This window comes from Nerophis ophidion, linkage group LG28 (genome assembly GCF_033978795.1).
Source record: "Nerophis ophidion isolate RoL-2023_Sa linkage group LG28, RoL_Noph_v1.0, whole genome shotgun sequence".
Taxonomy (NCBI): domain Eukaryota; kingdom Metazoa; phylum Chordata; class Actinopteri; order Syngnathiformes; family Syngnathidae; genus Nerophis; species Nerophis ophidion.
The window spans coordinates 26,032,168-26,046,474 of NC_084638.1; the positions used below are offsets into that span (position 1 = coordinate 26,032,168).

The 14,307-nt window shown below is 40.2% G+C and overlaps 1 protein-coding gene across 1 annotated transcript in view; it reads left to right on the forward strand.

Annotated features, from left to right (window-relative positions):
• LOC133544942 (zinc finger protein 142-like) overlaps positions 1-14,307 on the forward strand; it is a 79,161-nt gene that overhangs the window by 62,232 nt on the left and 2,622 nt on the right. The window lies entirely within an intron of this gene.

Below are 14,307 nucleotides of genomic sequence, written 5' to 3' on the forward strand. Positions count from 1 at the left end.
CCTAGGGAGGCGTTCGGTTGGCATCCTGAGCAGATGCCCGAACCACCTCATCTGGCTCCTCCTTGTGGAGGAGCAGCGGCTTTACTCTGAGCTCCTCCCGGATGGCAGAGCTTCTCGCCCTATCTCAATCAATCAATAAATGTTTACTTATATAGCCCTAAATCAAAATAGTCTCAAAGGGCTGCAAGAAAGCCAAAACGACATCCTCGGTTTAGATCCCAAGTAAGGGCAAGGAAAAACTCACAACCCAGTGGGATGTCAATGTGAATGACTGTGAGAAACCTTGGAGAGGACCACAGATGAGGGTACTTGAACTCCTCCACTATATCATATACAGTCCTGGTCAAAAGTTTACATACACTTGTAAAGAACATGATGTCATGGCAGTCTTGACTTTTCCAATAATTTCACAAAAAACAGCCATGAAGTTTGGCTTCTTTTATGAATTTACTATGGGTCTTGCACTGGACTTTTATTTTATTTTTTTTAACACGCAATGACAAATGTATAAGCTATGTGATTCAATCAACATACTGAAATGTAATACACAATATGTAAATATTAGCTTCACACAAATATACAGCATTATCAAACAAATACTTCTGAGTGTTGAAACTATTTCCATCCATTTTCTACCGCTTATTCCCTTTCGGGGTCGCGGGGGGCGCTGGCGCCTATCTCAGCTACAATCGGGCGGAAGGCGGAGTACACCCTGGACAAGTCGCCACCTCATCGCAGGGCCAACACAGATAGACAGACAACATTCACACTCACATTCACACACTAGGGCCAATTTAGTGTTGCCAATCAACCTATCCCCAGGTGCATGTCTTTGGAGGTGGGAGGAAGCCGGAGTACCCGGAGGGAACCCCCGCATTCATGGGGAGAACATGCAAACTCCACACAGAAAGATCCCGAGCCTGGATTTGAACCCAGGACTGCAGGACCTTCGTATTAGTGCACAAAACTCGTTTTTCAATAAACATCTTACTATCAAACTTAACCACTTTCCACCTTAATATTGAGTTACATAAACAAGTTAAACAGTTTACTTACGGACTTATCTTTTCCAGGGCTTGTAAGAGCTAACACAACTTGTCTACTTCTCAACCCAGAAGTGCCCAAAATAATGACGTGTAGTATTTTCATATCGCCACAAGGTGTCAGTAAGAGTCCACAATCAAATGGGAATAACATTGCAGGTCCCACAAGGCATTTCCTGTACGTGGGAAGGGATTTGAATAAAGAACCAACTCTTTTTCTTTACTATAGTGGCCTCAATAATGGGAACCGGTTCTCAAATGGGGATTCGAGTCCATGGAATCAGTTCTTATTGAACAACTGGGAGAACAGATTTCGATTTCATCCCAATGTGTGTGTGTGTGTGTGTGTGTGTGTGTGTGTGTGTGTGTGTGTGTGTGTGTGTGTGTGTGTGTGTGTGTGTGTGTGTGTGTGTGTGTGTGTGTGTGTGTGTGTGTGTGTGTGTGTGTGTGTGTGTGTGTAAAAAATCACAAGACTACTTCATCTCTACAGAACTGTTTCATGAGCGGAAAATCACAAGACTACTTCATCTCTACAGAACTGTTTCATGGGGGGTTCCCTCAATCTCCTGACAAATGAGGGAACCCCTCATGAAACAGTTCTGTAGAGATGAAGTAGTCTTGTGATTTTCCCACACATACATATTGCACTCTACCACTGTTTCGAGCACTATTCTCTGGATAATCCAATTAAGACATATATATATATAAATAGCGCTTTTCTCTAGTGACTCAAAGCGCTTTACATAGTGAAACCCAATATCTAAGTTACATTTAAACCAGTGTGGGTGGCACTGGGAGCAGGTGGGTGGATTGTCTTGCCCAAGGACACGGCGGCAGTGAGTAGGATGGCGGAGGCGGGGGTCGGGCCTGCGGCCCTCGGGTTGCTGGCACGGCCGCTCTACCAACCGAGCTATGCCGCCCCAAATGAGATGTTCTTATTTAAACAGGGATAGCAGGTCCATTCTATGTGTCATACTTGATCATTTCGCCATATTGCCATGTTTTTGCTGAAAGGATTTAGTAGAGAACATCCACGATAAAGTTTGCAACTTTTGGTCGCTAATAAAAACGGCGACGGCGTGGCGCAGTGGCAGGGTGGCCGTGCGCAGCCCGAGGGTCGCTGGTTCGAGTCCCGCCTAGAACCGGCCTCGTCACGTCCGATTTGTCCTGAGCAAGACACTTCACCCTTGCTCCTGATGGGTGCTGGTTGGCGCCTTGCATGGCAGCTCCCTCCATCAGTGTGTGAATGGGTAAATGTGGAAGTAGTGTCAAGGCGCTTTGAGTACCTTGAAGGTAGAAAAGCGCTATACAAGTACAACTCATTTATATATATATATATTAGGGATGCACAGAAATGAAAATTTGTGGCCGAAGCCGAAACCGAATAAAATTTGAGCGCTTGGCCGAATACCGAATAATAAATGCAGTTTTTCACAACTTTTTTATATTGCATAAATAGCCTACAATAAATTTTTAGACATGTTTTTCAAATAAAGTACATTTTTATTGAATATTGACATTTTTTAATATTCCAGTAGCCTTTGCTTTTCAAAAAATGCACAATTTTTCATTTATATTAGGCCTTCAAACAAAACATGCATTCCCCCCCAAAAAATAAAGAGCATTAAAGTGGATACAAATTATTGTCCTTTTAGCAAAAGTCTGCTTAGCCACAGTAGATATGCTAATAATGTAAACAGAAGGCTCAAGTAAATCTCAATTAAGTGTGTGCTTGTAACCTCATACACTTATACAGGTAGCCTACACAACAGGCTAATAATGTAAACAGAGGCCCCACTAAATCTCAATTAAGTGTGTGCTTGTAACCTCATACACTTATACAGGTAGCCTACACAACAGGCTAATAATGTAAACAGAGGCCCCACTAAATCTCAATAAGTGTGTGCTTGTAACCTCATACACTTATACAGGTACACAACATATCCCAGGCCAGAACAGATTTGTCAATAACAGTACTTCAGCTTCAGAATAAAAAGAAGGAAACTAACTATGTATAAAACAATTCAAATTTAACACTGCACGTTGGTTGATTGCGTCACCGCGTCAAAAAATTGCGTCTTTGCGTCACACGCCACTATTCGGCCTTGCTTTTAACTCATTCCACCGAAGGCCGAATGTGGCTTTTTTGCCATATTCGGCCGAATATATTCGGTTACCGATTAATCGGTGCATCCCTAATATATATATGTATATGTATATATATATATATATGTATATATATATATATATATATAGGCCGCTTCTTTTCTTTCTCCTATGTCCCCCCCTCCCTTGTGGAGGGGGTCCGGTCCGATGACCATGGATGAAGTACTGACTGTCCAGAGTCGAGACCCAGGATGGACCGCTCGTCGGGACCCAGGATGGACCGCTCGCCTGTATCGGTTGGGGACATCTCTACGCTGCTGATCCGCTTGAGATGGTTTCCTGTGGACGGGACTCTCACTGCTGTCTTGGAGCCACTATGGATTGAACTTTCACAGTATCATGTTAGACCCGCTCGACATCCATTGCTTTCGGTCCCCTAGAGGGGGGGGGTTGCCCACATCTGAGGTCCTCTCCAAGGTTTCTCATAGTCAGCATTGTCGCTGGCGTCCCACTGAATGTGAATTCTCCCTGCCCACTGGGTGTGAGTTTTCCTTGCCCTTTTGTGGGTTCTTCCGAGGATGTTGTAGTCGTAATGATTTGTGCAGTCCTTTGAGACATTTGTGATTTGGGGCTATATAAATAAACATTGATTGATTGATTGATATATTAGGGGTGTAACGGTACGTGTATTTGTATCGAACTGTTTCGGTACGGGGGTTTCGGTTCGGCACGCGGACGTATCGAACAAGTTCGGAAGCAGAAGTCTTCAAAAGCTGCTCTGCTTTCTGCCTCTATCTCTGCCTCGTTGTCCCGCCCACACAACCATCTGATTGGTTACATACAAAGCCAATCAGCAGTGCGTATTCAGACTTCAGAGCGATGTTGTCTATGCTTTAGCGTCGGGCAGATATTCGTCTAGCAGGGGAGGAGCGGACTCTACCCAAATTATACTAAACACTTCCCAGTCACAACTATTACTAACATCACTATGAGCCCGTTGACCTTCTAGAAACTTAAGCTGCAGCTCAGCTAGCTCACAGTATAGGCTTCAAATGAAGGCTAATTAGCTTTTAGCGTAACGTTAGCTCATTTTTCTCTCTCTCTCTCTGTGTGTGTGTGTGTGTGTGTGTCTTTGTTAGGGGCTGCAAAGCCCTGTCTGTCTGTTATTTCATTGAACTCCATTGTGTTTAGGGATGAATAGTCTCTCCTATTGCAATTTTAGTATTTTTCAGCTATAGTTACATGAATCATTAGTAATGTAGCAGCCTAGTTTTGAATAGCAGGGTCCCTGCTATCACATGTCGATAAAAATACAACATTTACATAATAAAAGTCAACTACAGGCTTCCCAAATAGTGTAATAAATTAAGCATGATGAGTTGACATCAAATAGTTTCAATGGAAACTGTTTAATGTTGCACTTTTTATATGTAGAAGAAAGGTTTTGTCATTTTATTTAATCAAAGCAACAACTTGAGGCAGTTTAATGTGGATTCACGTGGGCAGAATTATTATAGTGTTCCCAATGTTAAAAGGATAAAGCCATTGTTTACAAATTTGGTAAATAAATAACCAAAACATTTATATTTTGTTGATTTCTTACTGTACCGAAAATGAACCGAACCGTGACCTCTAAACCGAGGTATGTACCGAACCGACATTTTTGTGTACCATTACACCCCTTATATATATATATATATATATATATATATATATATATATATATATATATATATATATATATACATATATATATTAGAGCTGTGGATCTTTGGGTGTCCCACGATTCGATTTAATATCGATTCTTGGGGTCACGATTCCATAATATATCGATTTTTTTCGATTCGATTCAAAAACGATATTTTTCCGATTCAAAAGGATTCTGTAGTTATTTAATACATAGGATTTCAGCAGGATCTACCCCAGTCTGCTGACATGCTAGCAGAGTAGTAGATTTAAAAAAAAAGCTTTTATAATTGTGAAGGACAATGTTATCAACTGATTGCAATCATTTAAACACAAAAATGTAAATACAAGACAACAATATGTTATTTATTCATGCTTTCACAAATTTGAAATAAAACAAAACGTTTTAACATCTGACTGAATTTGACACTCAGTCACGAATCACTCAGTTACCAGAACAATAAAATACAGTATTATAACTCTTGTGACTGTAACATCAATATAATACAATTGGTAGGCTAGGTTAGCTGCCAGTCTGTGCCAGAACTTGGCCAAACATTACCATTCTTTATACAAAAATACTTTAACTGTTCATTATGAACTACTTCTTTGTGTAAAACAACAAAATAAATGATTCCTAAATCAAACGAGCTTAGGCTTGCTGCCTTTATATTTCTGAGAACATGCTACTTCCAAAAGTAAAATTACACAAATACTTGTTAGTTATGTCTCTATTTTTTTTAACAAAACACAAAAGCTGTAATAAAGTGTCCGTAACATAAATAAAATTGGTAGGCTTAGGCAAGCTGCCTTTACATTTCTGAGAACTTCTGAGAACCAAAAATAAAATTAAACAAATAGTTATTTCTCTTTTTTTTTAAAGGCCTACTGAAAGCCACTACTAGCGACCACACAGTCTGATAGTTTATATATCAATGATGAAATATTAACATTGCAACACATGCCAATACGCCCGCTTTAGTTCACTAAATTACAATTTCAAATTTCCCGGGAGTTCGGTCTTCGAAACGTCGTGTAATGATGACGTGTACGCAAGACGTCACAGGTTTTTAGGAAGTATGAGCGCTGCACACACACACACAGCTAAAAGTCGTCTGCTTTAACGGCATAATTACACAGTATTTTGGACATCTGTGTTGCTGAATCTTTTGCAATTTGTTCAATTAATAATGGAGACGTCAAAGAAGAATGTTGTTGGTGGATTTCAGCTGCCTTTAGCAACCGAAACACAGCCGGTGTTTCTTTGTTTGTTGGGAAGCTTTAACACAGAGCGGTCAAGCGGACATGTTTCTCTACGTCAACCAGCATGTTTTTGGATGGGAAAATTGTGATGTTAAGACGGCTCTAACCGGAGACATCAGTGGATTACTGGACCTCCTGCCAAAAAGGCAGCTGTGATCTTGGCTCCTCCATGGCTTCCATCAAAGACACTGGCGTTCACCGCAGCCATCCGACTTTGAGGTACGACTTTACAATCTCACTAAAACACTATTAAATCAATAAGCAAATAAGGGATCTTCCAGAATTATCCTAGTAAATGTGTCTAATTACATCTAAAACGCTCACACTGCTACTGCCCAGAGCCGTCGCTTTTTTTTTTTGTGCTTCACTAACTTTCCTCATCCACAAATCTTTCATCCTCGCTCAAATTATTCTCGGTCCGAATAGCTCTTGCTGCTTGAGGCTATGATTGTAAACAATGTGAGGAGCCCTACAACCAGTGACGTCACGCGCACATCGTCTGCTACTTCCGGTAAAAGCAAGGCTTTTTTATTAGCGACCAAAAGTTGCCAACTTTATCGTGGATGTTCTCTACTAAATCCTTTCAGCAAAAATATGGCAATATCGCAAAACGATCAAGTATGACACATAGAATGGACCTGCTATCCCCGTTTAAATAAGAACATCTCATTTCAGTCGGCCTTTAACAGCAAATCACAAAAGTGCTTGACACAACTTTGTCAGTTTAGGATAGGAGGATTATTGTCATCATTCAGCAATCACTGATCAGTAGGTTCTTTTGTAGGAAAATAAGCTGATCAACATGTTGTGGAGATAGACAGCAGTGGAGACTACTCTCTCTGCTGCAACACTTGTACCTGGGATACATAGAAACCCTTTAGCTAATTTGGCTAGTAGAGGAAAATCTCTCTCTTTAAAGGGGAACATTATCACAATTTCAAAAGGGTTAAAAACAATAAAAATCAGTTCCCAGTGGCTTGTTGTATTTCTGGAAGTTTTTTTCAAAATTTTACCGGTCTCGGAATATCCCTAAATAAAGCTATAAAGTGCCTTATTTTCGGCTCTCTGCAAAGACACTGGCCATTTCCATGTGACGTCATACAGTGCTGCCAATGTAAACAAACAATGGGAATACCACAGCAAGATATAGCGACATTAGCTCCGATTCAAACTCGGATTTCAGCGACTTAAGCGATTCAACAGATTACGCATGTATTGAAACAGATGGTTGGAGTATGAAAATATTGAAGAAGAAACTGAAGCTATTGAGCGAATAGCTATTGACGCTATTCATAGCCATAGCATGGCCGAATAGCTGCGTTAGCATCGCCGGTAAAATGTGCGGACCAAACGATCAGGACTTTCGCATCTTTTGACACTGGAGCAACTTAAATCCGTCGATTGGTAAGTGTTTGTTTCGCATTAAATGTGGGTGGAAGGAAACGTAATATAGTTGCAAATGCATCTACAGGTTATCCATACATCTCTGTGCCATGTCTGCTTTAGCACCGCCGGTAAATAGCATGTTAGCATCAATTAGCGTAGCATGTTAGCATCGATTAGCTGGCAGTCAACATCAACAAAACTCACCTTTGTGATTTCGTTGACTATCGTTGCAAATGCATCTGCAGGTTATCCATACATCTCTGTGCCATGTCTGCTTTAGCACCGCCGGTAAATAGCATGTTAGCATCAATTAGCGTAGCATGTTAGCATCGATTAGCTGGCAGTCAACATCAACAAAACTCACCTTTGTGATTTCGTTGACTATCGTTGCAAATGCATCTGCAGGTTATCCATACATCTCTGTGCCATGTCTGTCTTAGCATCGCCGGTCAAATGTGGAGACACTCTGGCACATTCAATGGGGGTCTGGCGGCAGATTTCTTGCCAGTGGTGCAACTTGAATCCCTCCCTGTTAGTGTTGTTACACCCGCCGACAACACACCCACCAGGCATGATGTCTCCAAGGTTCCAAAAAATAGTCAAAAAAACGGAAAATAACAGAGCTGAGACCCGGTGTTTGTAATGTTTTGAAAATGAAAATGGTGGGTGTGTTACCTCGGCGACGTCACATTCTGACGTCATCACCTCCAGCGCGATAAACAGAAAGGCGTTTAATTTGCCAAAATTCACCCATTTAGAGTTCGGAAATCGGTTAAAAAAAATAGAAGGTCTTTTTTCTGCACCATCAAGGTATATATTGACGCTTACATAGGTCTGCTGATAATGTTCCCCTTTAAACTTCCAGCAGTCAAGGGGTTCTTCTGTGAGAGAGAGTGCAGGTTCTTCTAAATACTTCTTCAGCTGCTCCTCAGCACTGATACTGACTGATTTGGTAGCAACTCTGACCTCAGTGAATGTCTTCCCCGGCAGATTCACCAGTGTGGCAGATGTTGTTCTTCTTTTTGGGGCCTTCTTCTTGGCCTGATTCCGGCTCCACAGGACTGCTGTTAGCCTCTCCAGGCTTCACCTGTTCCTGCAGGAAAATCAGGTTTTATTTTTGTAAACAAATGTCCATAAGAAGATCATAGGTAGGTATTAATAGGCAGGCATGACATCACATGATTCAGTGTAGTTTTAACAGATGTATAACATACTGTGCACACAGGTGTGTTTTAAAGGGGAACATTATCACAATTTCAGAAGGATTAAAACCAATAAAAATCAGTTCCCAGTGGCTTATTTTATCTTTCGAAGTTTCTCAAAATTTTACCCATCATGCAATATCACGTAAAACGGCTTCAAATTGCCTGATTTTCACCATCGGTATATCCACCCGTCTATTGTCCTGTGACGTCACTGCGTGAAGCCACCAGAAACAAACATGGCGGATAGCAAAGAACGGTATGGCGATAATAGCTCGGATTCAGACACGGATTTCAGCGCCGTAAGCGATTCAACAGATTACGCATGTATTGAAACGGATGGTTGGAGTGTGGAGGCAGATAGCGAAAATGAAATTGAAGAAAAAACTGAAGCTTTTGAGCCATATCACGACGGACAGCGGCAACGAGGACGAATTCAGCGATCACTTTCCAACCAACGATTGCATCTTTTGACCACTGGTGCAACTTGAATCTGTCGATTGGTATGTGTTTGTTTGGCATTAAATGTGGGTGGAGGGAAAGGCTGGATGCAAATATAGCTACAAATGAGGCATAATGATGCAATATGTACATACAGCTAGCCTAAATAGCATGTTAGCATCGATTAGCTTGTAGTCATGCCGTGAACAAATATGTCTGATTAGCACATAAGTCAATAACATCAACAAAACTCCCCTTTGCCATCTCTCTCCTAGCGTAGCTGTCGTCGGTAAAATGTGCGTCCAATTTCTTGCCACTCTCGCATCTTTTGGCCAGTGGTGCAACTTGAATCCGTGCCTGATGGTGTTGTTACACCCTCCGACGAGGCATGATGTCTCCAAGGTACGGAAAACAGTCGAAAAAACGGAAAATAACCGAGCTGATTTGACTTGGTGTGTGTAATGTGTTTGAGAAAATGGCGGATTGCTTCACGTTGTGACGTCATCACTCCGACAGCGAACAATTGAAAAAGAGTTTACATCGCCAAATTCACCCTCTTAGAGTTCTGAAATCGGTTAAAAAAACATATGGTCTTTTTTCTGCAACATTAAGGTATATAATAATAATAATAATAATAATAATAATAATAATAATGGATTAGATTTATATCGCGCTTTTCTATTGTCATATACTCAAAGCGCTCACAGAGAAGTGGGAACCCAGCATTCATTCACACCTGGTGTGAATGAATATTATATTTATGCTATATTTAATATATTGACGCTTACATAGGTCTGGTGATAATGTTCCCCTTTAATGCCAAACAAACACATACCAATCGTTGGTTGGAAGGCGATCGCCGTATTCGTCTTCGCTTCCTCCCGTGCCGCTTGTCGTGATATCGTTTAATAGCTTCAGTTTCTTCTTCAATTTTGTTTTTGCTACCTGCCTCCACACCCCAACCATCCGTTTCAATACATGCATAATCTGTTGAATCGCTTAAACCGCTGAAATCCAAGTCTGAATCCGAGCTAATATCGCTATACCTTTCTGTTCTATCCGCCATGCTTGTTTCTATGTGGTCACGCTGTGACGTCACAGGACAATAGACGGGTGGATATAATGACGGTTAAAATCAGGCACTTTGAAGCCGTTTTTCGGGATATTGCGTGATGGGTAAAATTTTACATATACATATATTTGTATATGTATGTACATATATATGTATATGTTTGTATGTATGTATGTGTGTGTGTGTGTGTATATATATATATATATATATATACATATATATATATATATATATATATATACATACATATGTGTGTGTGTGTGTATGTATATATATATATATATATATATATATATATATATATATATATATATATATATATATATATATTAGGGGTGTAACGGTACACAAAAATTTTGGTTCTGTATGTACCTCGGTTCAGAGGTCACGGTTTGGTTAATTTTCGGTACAGTAAGAAAACAACAAAAGATACATTTTTTGGGTTATTTATTTACCAAATTTACAAAATCTTCCACCAAAAATATTTTTCTTAGTGGAATATTTGATGTGAAGTAATGGGAACCTCTGTTAGTCAATAATTCATAATAACATTGATTGTGAGTCAATATTATGTTTTGAGCAATGACAGTTTGAAAAAAAAACAGCTTTGTTTTATTAGTCAACAGTGCAACTTTTTCTAAATGACATTTAGCCTTTAAGCTTTTTTATTTGACTTTTGTTTGTTTTTGTTTTGTTTTTTTAGTATTTTTAGAATGTGTCGTGGGCCTTTAAAACATTAACTGTGCTCCGCAAATGGCGTCCGGGGCACACTTTTGACACCGATGCTATAGATGATTAAAAAAAAATGTAATAAATCTATGGGTAAAAAGCAGAGCTTGGCGACGCATGCGCGTTTATCATAACTCTCTCGCTCTCTGCCCCTCCCTCACAAATGTTGCTGCGCATAATGTGTTTTGTTTTTAACGCCTTCTTAACCCTGAACGTACATTGAAAATACACGCAACCCTAACTTAAAATGCCGGACATTCAAAGCATTTAAGAAACTCCACCCAGACAGCCCCGCAAAAGAGGACCTATCCGGTGAAAAGAGGAGGTGTGGTCAGTCTATCGTAGCCTGGTCGCTGCTAGCATGACGTGTGTTGTTTTTTTTTTTTGATTGATTGATTGAAACTTTTATTAGTAGATTGCACAGTACAGTACATATTCCGTACAATTGACCACTAAATGGTGACACCCGACTAAGTTTTTTAACTTGTTTTAGTCGGGGTCCATGTAAATCAATTCATGGTGCCTCGGTATGCATTGTTTACAGCAGGGGTGCCCATTACGTCGATCGCGAGCTACCAGTCGACCGCGGGGGGTGTGTCAGTCGATCTCGAGCCAGACTTTAAAAAAAAATAGACCTAAAAATGAGTGATCATCAATCTTCACCAAGACGTCACTTAAATGACATTCACGGTACCGGAGGGTCTTGTGAGATGACGCTGGCTGCTGCAAGATCATTATTATGAAAATATGACCGAGAGGAAGGCGAGAAACACTTTTTATTTCAACAGACTCTCGCGCCGTACCTTCCGTCAAAACTCTAAAGGCCGACTGCACATTTCCTATCTTCACAATAAAAGCCCTGCTTCATGCTGCCTGCGCTAACTAAATACAGAGTCTGGGAAAACTGGCGTGCACAAGCGATCCCTCAGAAAGCTGGCGTGCACATCACTTGTGCACGCCAGCTTTCCGAGACTCTTATTTTGTTAGCGCAGGCAGCATGAAGCAGGGCTTTTATTGTGAAGATAGGAAATGTGCAATCGGCCTTTAGAGTTTTGACGGAAGTGACGGCGCGAAAGTCTGTTGAAATAAAAAGCGTTTCTCGCCTTCCTCTCTGTCATTTGTTCATAATAATGAACTGGCAGCAGCCAGCGTCATCTCACAAGACCCTCGGGTGCCGTGAATGTCAATCAAGCAAGCTACGGAATTTGCCGCCAATGTTTTTCTTGTAAAGTGTATGGAAGCTGGATGAATTAGATGCCAAAAAGCAACCACTTTCATGTGGTATTGTACAGAAAGGACAACTTTTTTTCTCCTCCATTTGAAAATGTGGGCGTTGTCATCATTACTGTCTGATTCCAATCAATGCAAGTCATCAGAATCAGGTAATACACCAACTTATATTCTTGTCTTTGTGAAAGAAAGACATCTATATGTGTTACACATGCTTGTATTATCATTAAACACATTTAACTTGTTTACAAAAATGTCTCTTTCATAAATAAATACATATAAATGATATATATAAATGAGGTAGATCCCCTCGAGTATGTCAATTGAAAAGTAGCTCGCCTGCAGAAAAAGTGTGGGCACCCCTGGTTTACACAATATAATATATACATATATTTTTCTGCTAGATTGTGATGCAAACATTTGTTTGTCCAATTATATTTGGTATGTTATTAATGCTTCATAATTCATTACCAGCCCCAAAACCTCCCCAAACTTGTCCCTATTGTTTGTGCTACCTCTGTGCTGCAAACATTTTTAATCGGAACAATATTTTTCACGTTGACGTTTTAGAATGATCAATTTAGTTATTATCCATATCCAGCACCCTTCGCCCACTTGTATAGAATATTTTCATAGAGCATTAAAAACTGTTTACAGTCTTCGAAAAATATATATTATTATCTATAATTAGAGCCTTCCGAACATGAAATAACAGCCATTTAGTCACCATTTCAGTGGCCTGTAGTTATGTTCTTCCGTAAATTACAGTACTCACTCATAGCCCGGAGCATCCTCCAAGCATCACCCGGCCACCACAACATGAACACTATGCGGAAATAACCAGACAATACATCTAAATGCGACAACAAATATCTTTATTTCATATGCGTAATTTAGCGTATTCTCCGGACTATATAGTGTGCTGGTATTTAAGTGACACCCGTAACATTTTAGAAGAAAATATTTTTTTTCCCCATGAATTAGCTGCACCACTGACATGTTCCTTGTGAAATGAGTTATTTACGCATAAATATTTAGTAAATGTGTACTTACATGCCTGATTTACTGTAGCGGGCAGTAAAACGGCCGATTAAACAAAACAGAAGTCATCGTCATGGACCCACGAGCTGCGCAAGCTAGCTCTCTAATCAGCTAAACAGACTGAATAACTCCACGGTGGTGTTTTGGCAAATTTACTGAGGATTTGTGAAACTGACCTAATACAAAAATAATGCCGTTGTAAGTTAATACAAACACAGGCGCTTGTAAAATTGTTAGCATATTAGCTAATGATGTTAGCTTCCTTTCATTGCGATAGCACGTACAAATATGCATGAAAACACTCCAACAGACATCACACATGGGATGGTTTCTTAAGTAAGAGTTGTTTTAGCTATATTGTAAAACTTACAAACCTTGCTTAGAGTGATGGATGAAGAATCCATACGAGTAGAAACGCTATGGTTGACCAGAAGAGACAAGTTACATTCTAACTTCCTGGTCAAAGCTCAGTCTAAACAGAAGGGCAATGAAGTCATGTAAAAATGACGCCATGGCACAAACAATAACACACTTATTCAGTGTCTGCTTGTTTTTTTGTTTTTTTTAAATATTTGCATGATGGCCGTCAGCAAAGAAAAATCTATATATAAGCTGCACTGTTTTTTAAGTCACAGGGTTCAAAGTGTAGGGGAAAAAGTGCTGCTTAAAGTCTGCAATGTTAATATTAGCTTCCATGTCCCTTGGCAAGTTTCACTGCAATAAGGCGATTTTGGTAGCCATCCACACGCTTCTGCTTACATTGTTTGACCACTCCTCTTGACAAAATTGGTGCAGTTCAGCTAAACGTGTTGGTTTCTGACATGGACTTGTTTCTTCAGCATTGTCCACACGTTTAAGTCAGGACTTTGGGAAGGCCATTCTAAAACCTTCATTCTAGTCTGATTTAGCCATTCATTTACCTCTTTTGATGTGTATTTGGGGTCATTGTCCTGTTGTGCCCAAGACCCAACTTCCGGGCTAATGATTTTAGATTGTCCTGAAGAATTTGGAGGCAATCTTCCTTTTTCATTGTCCCATTCACTCTCTGTAAAGCACCAGTTCCATTGGCAGCGAAACAGGCCCAGAGCATAATACTACCACCACCATG